The 12,200-nt window shown below is 36.3% G+C and overlaps 1 protein-coding gene across 3 annotated transcripts in view; it reads left to right on the forward strand.

Moving 5' to 3' along the window:
• The first annotated feature begins 514 nt into the window (after positions 1-514).
• Positions 515-12,200, forward strand: part of Fak (protein tyrosine kinase 2 Fak) — a 163,595-nt gene continuing 151,909 nt past the window's right edge. For 2 of the 3 annotated variants that reach the window (XM_069499864.1, XM_069499865.1), the window contains exons 1-2: positions 515-642; positions 5,508-5,545. The gene's annotated coding sequence lies outside the window, so the exon portion shown is untranslated. The remainder of the gene's footprint in view (positions 643-5,507; positions 5,546-12,200) is intronic. The other variant, XM_069499868.1, reaches the window with a different exon arrangement.

Genomic DNA, 12,200 nt, shown 5'->3' on the forward strand with positions numbered 1-12,200 from the left:
CACGTTAAAAATTCATAATATACTGCGTAATAGTAGTATTTCGTCCTTATTCAAGCAATTAGGAAGGAGTAAAATGTAAAACTAATGAGATTTAACAAAATATTAATATGAATAAATCCGTATAGGAAAAAGATATTGCTATGCTAGGAGAGTCAGATTCAGAATAATATTAATAGCTGATTAAAAAGCTAATTCGTGACGTTTTTTCTTTTAAAAATGACACGGTAATTTACACGGTATTCTTTTAGCTAATCCACCGTAATTTAATCTAGAAACACCGTAATTTTAACCCTTGAACACGGTAATTCTCAATTTACATATGGAAACACTGCCTGAGGCTAACATTATGCTGTACCTACTTTGCTTACTAACTATACCTTTCTATTTTCTAATTCATTTAATAACAAAATTAAAACATCGTCGCTCGTTTCAACTAAAATTACAATGGTTTTAAAATTTAAAGTTAGACCATAGCCTATGGTTTTATAACATTTTTTGTCTATGGTATCTAATGGGTGTCAATCGTGTCAATAGTTTCGATTATTGTTTCGATTTTATGTTTGTTGTTATTATCGTGAAATTGGAAAGTGTTATCAGTAGTTTCCTGTAATAGAAGACAAAGCAAGTAGACTGTTACAAAAGGTATGCCGCTATATAAAAGTTATCCATGTAGTAATAATATATTTAAATCATGTAAAACTTGTTGTTCTGAATGTCTTCCTTACGAAGAATTTTAAGATGGAATTTTGTATGATTATTTGACCTCAAAGCATAATTTTTAATGTCTTATCTGCTGCTTAATTTAACTAGACTACATTATCTCTTAAATTTGGTTAGTTTGAAATTTAAAATTGTAAACACTCAGCAGCTTTCTATGACCGGTTTCCGAAATGCTAACACGAAGAAATTTATATATTGTCATCGAAATACTTGTATTTCTAACTACTTTTAAATTCAAAAGCTCACGTACATAGTCAATACATTATTCCTTAGTTTGCGATATCAAATAAACCAAGGTTTCTTTGGTACCTACCATAATTATTGCCAGTTTTAGCATAGAAGAGAAGGCAGACAGTAACGTCTTTGATTTAAAATTATGCGCTGAAATAAGGCTTATTTATAAAGTGTAATGGTATTATATTACGTTAATAATAAGTTAAGTACATACTATTTTTAAGGTATAATATTTTCATATAATGTAAATACCTAACTAAACTTAATTCAGTTATAAATAATCTCTAAATTGAAATGACAGGTCTAAATGTATTGCTACAAAACTGTACTAACAAACTAAAACTAAAACACACTACTAAATTGTGTACAACAGAACTAGCCACATAACGTATGGGCATATGGAGGAAAGAACTTCATTTCACTAGAAGAATGTTAAATATGCAACTGGAAGGTAAAAGAAAAGAGGAAGAACAAAAAAAATGGATGGATTGTGTAATAGAGGATAATATGTGTTATAATCTAGATTCTAGAATAATTGTCTAGAATAGTCCCTTAACTGAGTCAATCACAATTATTGCGATTAATATAACTTCCATGTTAACCTGCCTGTGATGGATTGGGTAATAGATTGCTATTGAAAAATTGTGGACCAAGGAAAACATAACACTGACAAAGTTCACAGCATTAGGTACACAGACTTCTACTAATATAAGTATGCAGGACTTGCTATTGCCAACCTGTTTTTGAAGCAACTTAACTATCACCATTTTGTATGGCACAGCTTATCTAGCGCACTTGTGCTTGTATATAGGTCCATATCTGTGCATTAAAATGTGTGCTAATAATAAAAATAAATATTTACTGTAAGGTAAAAGAGTTCTATTCGATTATATTTTCATTCAAGGTTATATCAATTGTGACATCAATGATGTCCAATTATCACACTGATTGCCTCACAGACATCATCATATTTATTTGTATAGTTAATTAAATACTTACTCATCAATGTCATGAGTAAAGGATAAGATTGCCTACAATGGAGTTTGTGTAGAAGTATTTTAATAAATCTTGCTGCTATCCTTCGCCTTCACTTGCTGCAGTCTGTTAATTTTACTTTTGCATACCATAGTTAACTATTGCTATCTATATAATAAAAACTGTTTAGAAGTTTAGATAAATATCATACCTTCTGTAGTACTCCAAGGACCAGAAGTAGTAGTAGTAGTATTGGTTAGTAAGTAGCTATAGCCTTCAGGTACTAAAGCAAGAATCATTTTAGCCTATTTTAGTACTGACTAGCTTATGCTCGCGACTTCGTCCGCGTGGACTACACAAATTTCAAACCCCTATTTCACCCCCTTAGGGGTTGAATTTTCAAAAATCCTTTCTTAGCAGTTGCCTGCGTCATAATAGCTATCTGCATGCCAAATTTCAACCCGATCTGTCCAGTACTTTGAGCTGTGCGTTGATAGATCAGTCAGTCAGTCAGTCAGTCACCTTTTCCTTTTATATATTTAGATTATTAACACATCTTTTTCTTTTTTCTTGAGTTCTTGAGTCTTGCTTTGCTCCCATTTACTTTTGACAGTTTCCAAAGTATAATAATAATAATAATTGACGGCTGAAGAGTTTCAGAGCCATATTTAAAAAGCGTGACGTCAGTATTGCTGACGTCACTGTGTTCAGTATCTTCATCCATTATGAATGAAACCACAATACTCGTTTGAACTTTACTTTCATTGCAAATCTCGAGAGGTTCAAGCAGCACGACGTCTCAAGCAATAATGCTTCCTGAGACGTCGCCCGCCTGTATTTATACCAAAACATGCGTAATCACTCGCACACAATAACAATTCGTCATCACTTTCAATTGTTCACTATGATTAATGAACTTTACAAACTCTGAGGCTATTTTAGTACTTTGTTAACAAGGTAATATTTAACTTTTGATTGACTACGATTAACTATTAACGCCTTCGCGCCGACACGGCCATACTGACAGGCGGTGCGCGCTCTGCACCAGCCTGACGATTGATATTGATTCTGAAACAATTATTTTTCTTTTGAGATTGGTATCTGTGAGCATCAGATGATGCTTAGTTATGTTTTTAGTAAACCAGCACATCTTTTATGTTTCTGGTCTTTGGGTAATAAGTGAAAGATTTCACTTATTGTGGATATTTGTGGATGTGGATAAACAAGTGGATAGACTCGTGGATAATCTCGTGGATAAAACTCGTGGATAATCTCGTGGATAGTCTCGTGGATAGTCTCGTGGATAGTCTCGTGGATAGTCTCGTGGATAGTCTCGTGGATAGTCTCGTGGATAGTCTCGTGGATAGTCTCGTGGATAGTCTCGTGGATAGTCTCGTGGATATTCTCGTGGATAGTCTCGTGGATAGTCTCGTGGATAATCTCGTGGATAAACTCGTGGATAGAACTCGTGGATCTCGTAGAGGATGGGGAAGGAGTAGTGTCATGCACAGGGTTTTGGATAATAAGTTTTTAGATTATGGTAGCACACCGTTTTTATTCTGTTGCCTGATCTTTGATTCAGTAGGTGGGGCACACATACGTTCCGACATTGTCTGCATCATCTGCATCATTTGCATGTAGAACTGAGGCGGAACCCCAACCAATAGACTGACAGTTTACTTCATTTCGAGGTTCGACGTCAAGGTTGTTTTGCTGCAGCAAATCTAATGATCGACCTGGTGGAATAGCGGTCGATCCCACTTCTGATGACGGCTAAAGAGTTTCAGAGCCATATTTAAAAAGCGTGACGTCAGCATTGCTGACGTCACTGTGTTCAGTATCTTCATCCATTATGAATGAAACCACAATACTCGTTTGAACTTTACTTTCATTGCAAATCTCGAGAGGTTCGAGCAGCACGACGTCTCAAGCAATAATGCTTCCTGAGACGTCGCCCGCCTGTATTTATACCAAAACATGCGTAATCACTCGCACACAATAACAATTCGTCATCACTTTCAATTGTTCACTATGATTAATGAACTTTACAAACTCTGAGGCTATTTTAGTACTTGGTTAACAAGGTAATATTTAACTTTTGATTGACTACGATTAACTATTAACGCCTTCGCGCCGACATAATAAATACACTTTATTTGCACAACCACAAGAAGGATTACATTAAAGAATAAAAAACAGACAGAAGGAAGATACAAAAGGCGGCCTTATCGCTAATTAGCGATCTCTACCAGGCAACCTTAAAGATTGGAAAGTAAAAGGAAAATTAGACTGCAGGTGGTGTGTAATATTATACTAATAAACATACATTCAAATAACTGATACATACTAATACATAAACCACTAATACATGTATTTTGCATCTTCTCCACTTTAAGTATATTTTTCATAGTTAATTTTCTTGTATTTCTTTTTTCTGTGTTTTTATAAATTGTATCTTATCAGTTAGTTAGTGCATATATTTATTTAAGAATTGTTGTGTACACATATTTAGGGTTACCGCTTAGATTTAATCTATTGTTTTTTATTTTTATTTGGACCATTTATAGCTGAAACCTGTTTTGTGTGCCTTTATAATAAAATAAAGTAAAATAAAATAAAATAAAATTAAATAATATGTATAATACCAATATACTAATAAAATAGACTAATATATACTCTATAAACGTACTTAAGGAGAAATAAATAAGATTGTCGTCTTCAATTTGTAAGATAATGATAAGTATAATTATTAATTAATATTTTCTATATTATGTTATGTGAAAAGTTTATAAATACTAGCTTTATTCAATAGTGGCAAAATATATAGAAATATAGGAGATATATCTAAACATTGAATGGGCAACCCCATTTTCAGAGCGCAGGAAGCGGCACTACTGTCGCCCGCGCGAAACTTCCGGCGGTCTCGGGCGTTGCATTGTTGCTTACGCTACGTTTTCATATCTATATACCTAAACAGTGACGTAGAGTATTTTATTTGTGCTTGTCTGTGTTGCTTAAGGTTCCTACACCTAAACGGTATAAAAATACTATTCACGACATTAACTATTTAAAAACATTCACGATATTTGAAAATTCAACCCCTAAGGGGGTATTTTGTCAAGGACCCCATTTTGTCATATTAATGTTCTTTTTTAATCTATATACATAAAAGGAAAAGGTGACTGACTGACTGACTGACTGTCTGACTGACTGACTGATCTATCAACGCACAGCTCAAACTACTGGACGGATCACGCTGAAATTCGGCATGCAGATAGCTATTATAAAGTAGGCGTACGCTAAGAAAGGATTTTTTAAAATGCAACCCCTAAAGGGATAAAATAGGGGTTTGAAGTTTGTATGAAAGTCTGTCAGTTTTGAAGTGTCTATAAAGAAGTTTTGTAGTTAATATTTTTGCAATTAGCAGTATGACATATTTTATTAAGCTCATATGTTAAAATCTCATAGTTAAAGATCAACCCTAAGGGTGTAAAATAGGGGTTTGAAATTTGTGTAGTCCACGCGGATGAAGTCGCGAGCATAAGCTTGTAATAAATAAAATCGATTTATGCTTTCAGATTATCAATCCATTTGGATACACCAGTTGCACCTAGTGGTAAGTACCTACCGTTAAAATCATCATCATCTTACAAATGGAACAACGGACTTTCAAAAAGTGTAATTTATTACCTATTTTGAATAACCATTTGATTAGATTTGATTTGATTTATTTCTATTGCCGCTATAACAACAAATAATAAAAATTTCACAATAGCCACCATAAACATTAAAAAAATTAAAAAGCGTTATTTCTTTTATGATGGTACGGAACCCCTCGTGTGCGAGTCCGACTCGCACTTGACAGCTTTTTTAAAACAATACGTAATTTCTACGTGAAATTACCGTCGGAAACCTTTTCTTTCAATTTTACTGATTGTCGTTTAATCATCATCATCTATCTCTATTCTCTACCAATCACTGGCACACCAATGAGCACGGGACTCTTCTCAAAATGAGATAGGCTAGGCTATAGTGGCCAAGTGCAGATAGCAGACTTTCCACGCCTTTGAGAACTATATGGTGAATTCTTAGGCATGCAATTTTCCTTACAATGTTTTCTTGTACTGTTCGTGTTAAAACAGGCGATCCGTGATATCTAATTGCTTTGCTATTTGCTAACACACTGGATTCCGAAAGTAAGTTTTAGGGCGTCGGGATTGAACAACATGCAACAACTGACTTTCAAAAGTGTAATATATTACCTATTTTGAATAAACCATTTGATTTGACTTGAAACCCGGATTCCCTGAATAGCCCAAACCAAACATACGAGTAACTTTCGAATATCTTCCTACTTCCAATGTTACCATGCTAACTGGTATCTAAATATGTACTAAATATACCAGTTTATTAGATAAACAAGGCCTATTTACGCAATCGATTTCCATTGCGGTTGAATTAATCACACTAAATACAGACCAAATTAAATTGTGTTAGGCTGGCATTTAATTTATTAGTCCGTCCGTCATTAACCTGAATCTATTTCGATTTTCAGTTCAACCAATAGACAAGTTACGGTTGTTCGTTATAATCTTATTATTTACTATCTATGCTTATCATCATGATCAACCCATCGACGGTTCTTTACAGAGCACGGGTCTTCTCTCAGAGTGAGTAGGGTTTTGGCCATAGTCTACCACGCTGGCCATGTCCGGATTGGTAGACTGCATACACCTTTGAGAACATTATGGAGAACTCTCAGGCTGTCAGGCATGTATGTGGTTTTCCTTCATCGTTAAAGCAAGTGATATTTAATTAGTTAAAACGCATATAACTCCGAAAAGTTAGAGTTGCGTGCCCGGGATCGAACCCCTGAACTCCGATTAGAAGGCGGACGTCCATAGCTTGCGCTGCATAGGTTATTAGTTAGTGTACGAGCTTTGTCTATCTTGTGGTTAATAATATCTTTGGTTCTGTAATGTAATGGCTGCCTGGATATAAAAATCGTAATAAGTGCTTCTATAAACAAAGTAAATTATTTATATATTGATATATTATGTATTGATAAGTAGACGGAATGACACACTTCATCTAAACCTTCGTGGGTTTTTTTTGCCGTAGCGGACTTGTTAAACATTCTTTATGTTGATAATTTAAAAAATAGCTCATCAAAAGTGGCCGTTTACCTAATTATCTACTTGTTGGATACGCATGACCAAGAGCAAATCGTGCGGCCAACCTCTTCAATGCTAGTTATTCTAAGTATGGGCAGTTACGCAGAAAACCAGTCGATATAGACTTTCTAGGTCAAAAACACTTAGTAGCCCCAACGAGCAGGAACTTGTGTAGGTACAACCTTTGCATACGAGAAGTTTTCTCTAATTGTATCTATTTCACGCTGATAACTAGAAAAATCTTTGCAATGTTTTATGTATAAAACTTTTAGGGCATGTGCACACGTCAACTTATATATAATAGCGATATATATATAGCGAAATTGAAGGGATCGGGTTGCGTTATAAAAAGACTAAGTAGATGATGCACGAAACTTTGTCGTTTTAGGTTTTTTAAAGATCCCGTGAGAAGTGTTTAACTTTCCGAGATAAATAAGAGAGATAAGTAGCCTATATCCTTCCCCGGGATGTAAGCTAACTCTGTACCAAATTTCATCAAAATCGGTTGAACTGTTGGGCCGTGAAAAGCTAGCAGACAGACAAATAGACAGACAGACAGACACACTTTCGCATTTATAATATTAGTATGGACTATGGATTTCGCTAAGCGGAAAGTAAGATTTTTTCTGGTGGGAGGCTTCGGCCGTGGCTAGTTACCACTCTACCGGCACAGCCGTGCCGCCAAGCGATTTAGCGTTCCGGTACGATGCCGTGTAGAAACCAAAGGGGTATGGGTTTAATAAAAACTGCCATTGCAGTCAAGGGCTAACTTGTATCTGAATTAAAAAAAAAAAATAAGTAAAGTAATGATGTAAATCAAACGAACCTTACAATATTTTCGTTAAATAGAAGTTTGCAATATAGAGTTTACACTGTACCTACCTACGATTTATCACGGTAGTTTGTACTATCTATCGTCATTACCGTCCGGATATAGATTTCGAAACGGTTATGTAAATTTTCATTATTTTATTATTTAAACGAAAGACTTTTGCCGTTTGCATATTTCCAAGACGCTGTGCTAGTGTTACCATCACATGAAATCATTGGGCTCTAGCAGTGTAGTTTTGGGTTTATTTTCTAAAAAAATATATGGGCTTTTGTTCCTCCATACGAGTGTCAGAGTGAAGAAATAAAGAAAAGAAAGAAAAAACGTTGACTTTAAAGCTGTGCCAAACATTACCAGTAATCTACGGGTTAGGTTATCCCGGCGCCTCTAATACTTGAGCAGTAAAGTCAAAAGACTGTGAACTGTGCGAGTAGGTATGTATACCTACACAAGGTAAGTACTGGGGAGTCAATAATTGTTAACAACTAACAAGCATGATTAACTAACAGTAGGTAAGTTCAGCTTCTATTTACGATCGCCTTTGTTATAAAGTGTATTTATTCGATACTTCAGTATATCTATTGTGTACCATAATAGTATCGCGAGCCGCTTTGAAATCGAAACAGTTAGCCGCAAACATCAAGTAGCTCGCCTGGGAGAAGACACGTTCTAATAAGGTAAAATAACTCTTGGAAAGAATTGGTAAGGGAGATAGACGCGAGGGAAAAAAATATGCCAGCTGGGTTAGTTTGGAAATTTACTATTTTTAAAGTAACTCCGATTAGGTTTGATAATATGCTTTGGCCATAGCTAGTAACAATCTTAACGGCATAGCCTTGCCGCAAAGCCAGATTTTAAAATGGAACTGATTTATGAGTTTAATAAACTATTTTACTAGGTATACAGCTGCTAAAATATGACTAAGCTTTACCACTATACACGTCTTTGCGATAAAAATGACGACCGCAATATAATATGGAAGTATGGGCCTCTATTTCTGAATGCGACGGAGCGTTGTATAAGCTTATCTCCATATAGTAAAGAAAAATCATGTTTTTGGTCTCAAATGCTATAATATCATTATAACTGAGCGTCATACTTAATACATCTTAGCGGTACGAGATGTAAGAGTAACAAAACGACATGATTGTGTTACCGTCGCAGTGTAGTGACTTAAACCTCCATTTTTGGACCCAGTGGTGTGGTACTTTGCCAAGGGGAGCGTTGCGTATAGCTTCTCGCGCTCTTTCTTTCTCTCGAGGAGAGACTCATGCTTTTTGCCTTCATACGATATAATCATCATATTATAACTGAGCGTCTCATTTCACACGTTTGCGGTACATAATGTTAAAGTAACAAAATGACGTGATTGTGTTACCGCCGCAATGTGGGAGCTAATAATTAACGTTTGATTCTTATCTAACGGGGGCTAGATAAACTAATTATGTTAAGGATCGGCGCCCGTATCTCCATGCCGTTTAGTGAGATTTTAGATACCCCTTTCCCAGTGACCTCTACTAGAGTTAGTGTTAAATTGTTTGACTACTTTTTGCTCGAATTACGGTAAGACGTAATAATATCATCAGTATTTTAGCCTTGATTTATCTCAGGATGCAAAGCAAGTTTTTCAAAACCTTTCCGTGTTGTTCTTAGAACTATGCGTAGATAGCAGGCATCTTCTACTTGTTAACCGACTTCAAAAAAAGGAGGAGGTTCTCAATTCGTCGGAATCTTTTTTTATTGTTTACATATTATCAGTTTTGGTGGCACTAGTTTTCTGCCAGGGTCGACATTTGGTGTATAGATATTATGTATAGTACATATATATAAAATGGGAAAATACCAAATAGGTACGAATAAAATATTGAGGTTAACATTTGCTTGAATAAATCCGACTTGGCCATCGCGGTGTACTACGGCCTAAGGTCTAAATCCTTCTCATTCTGAGAGAAGACCCCTGTTCATTAGTGGGCCAGCGATTGGTTGAGATGATGTTGAGTGCTATCAGCTGACCTGGCTAAAATGCGTTTAATTAACTGACTTCCAAAAAGGAGGTGGTCCTCAATTCAGCCCGTTTTTTTTAATCTATCTGGTACCTGATATCTAATGTTATATAGCTATAATTGCTCAATAAGGTTTATTACATACGGAAATTGAGAAATCAAGTCGTACCTACACAAGTACTTAAAGCATTTCTGTGCGTGTTCCTTACTTAAGTCAGTGACCTGTGACTTCATTTCTCTGTAACTACCAAATTATTGCAATTTCACCAACAATGAAATATAGTCATTACGTAAACGGTCGCAGTTTATGCTAAGTAAATGGTTCCATCCGGGAAACGAATCAATTGCAGCTTCGCTGAAAGAACAACCGTACTGCGTTCCGCTTCACGCACTTTGCTGCCGTGGGAATGCAACGGATCAGCTCACAGCTGCAGTCCTGTTATTCCAGCGTTGTGCTCGCCGCTGAATTCGCAGTCGAAACAGATTTAACAATAGAATAACGTGTAATATATATACTTATGAGAAACAGGATGGATCGAGGATGGAAATTGTGTGAACTGTTCCTCTAAGCCTGGCCTGTGAAAGCCTGATCTATATGGTGTGTTAGGCTTCACACAACATTGAGAACATTATGAGGAACTCTCAGTTATGCATGTTTTCTCATGACGTTTTCCTTCACCGTTAGAGCAAGTGATATTTAATTGTTTAATAGGCACATGGTGCGTGCCCGTGATCGAGTCCCCTACCTCCCGAATAGGAAGGCCGTCGCGGCGAAACAAAATTGACCCATATCACATAATTGTTGATATTTATATCGATATTTATTTCTCCTATCGAGTATCGAATAGCGAGTCGGGTGTAGTGTAATGGGTGCGACCGGAGCTCGAAGCGTTCCATGACAGCAACCAATCGGAACGTTTGGATCATATGACATCGAATATGAGACGACTTCCAGCTACTGAGACAGCTTGACAACAAGCAAAAAGAGTTTTATTAACATACTAAGTAGCTGGTGATAACCTAGTGGTTAAGACGTCGTCGCCTCTATTGGAGAGGTCGGGGGTTCTATCCCGGTCACGCACCTCTAGGTAACTTTTCTGAATTATGTGCCTTTTAAGCTTGCTTTAACGGTGAAGAAAAACATCGGGAAGTAACCTGCATGCCTGAGAGTTCTTCATAATGTTCTCAGAGGTGTTTGAAGTCCGCCAATCCGCACTGGGTCGGCGTGGTAGACTATGGCCTAAACCCTACTCAGATGAGACTCGTTCTCAGTAGTGGGCCGGTGATGATGATGATTCTATAATTTACGTTTAAAACTACTTTTTATTCCAGAAAAGCAAAGAGTTCCCACGGGATTTTTAAAAACTTTTAAAATCCACGCGGACCAAGTCGTCACTCATAAAGGAAAGCAATGTTCTTTGAAGTGAAACAAATGGGTATAAAGCGTCCCTTTAATGTTCATAATCCGTGAATAGACCGAATGTCTTCGTCTTTTAGCTTAAGCGGTTAAGTAAGTCAATAAATTGGCGGTTTATCTCGGTCTGAAACCCGTTTATTAATTTAGGTGGGTTGTGCGCGCGAGATATTATGACGTTCAGTAAAGTCTGGTACACACTGCTAAACAATAGGTAGAACAGTCCGTCAAGAGTTATTTTTTGCGTAAATATGCAGGGTGTAACCAGAACGCTAGCAAAAATTTAGCGTTATTGTTATACTACCTAAACACAATCCAATACCAGTAACCATTTGCATCATTTTGTAGTTTTAGTGATTTAGTATTTTTCAAACCCGCAATGCAAAACTCATGCAAAACTCATGCAAAACTGGGGCCAATACCCCGCCTACGACTTGGCATTGACTCTGAGTGGCCTACTTACGCAAAGTTCGTTGATCTCTAGCGTCAGTCAGATGTTTTATTTGCAATATATCGGAAACTTACAAAATTTTATAGGATTTTTTATATTTCATTTCCGCGTTTTTTTGTGGTAGGTATCATATCGTACCTGTCTTCGGTTTTGCAGCGTTCCGGTTACATCCTGTATAATATGCAACTTGTACATTACGAGTACTTGTCTTGATAACAAGCGCAACAAAAACTTGGCGCAGTCGTTCGGAAAAAAAAATCTGATGAAGTACATTGTTTCTTTTTTTACTTTTTAAAGGGGTGTTTGCCACCTAGAAAATAAATGAATAACTCGAAAATGATACACTTTTGCATAAGCACTTTAGGGTTCGTTTGATAGCTAATGTCCCTACTATAACCCC

The sequence above is a fragment of the Maniola hyperantus genome, chromosome 7 (genome assembly GCF_902806685.2).
Source record: "Maniola hyperantus chromosome 7, iAphHyp1.2, whole genome shotgun sequence".
Taxonomy (NCBI): domain Eukaryota; kingdom Metazoa; phylum Arthropoda; class Insecta; order Lepidoptera; family Nymphalidae; genus Maniola; species Maniola hyperantus.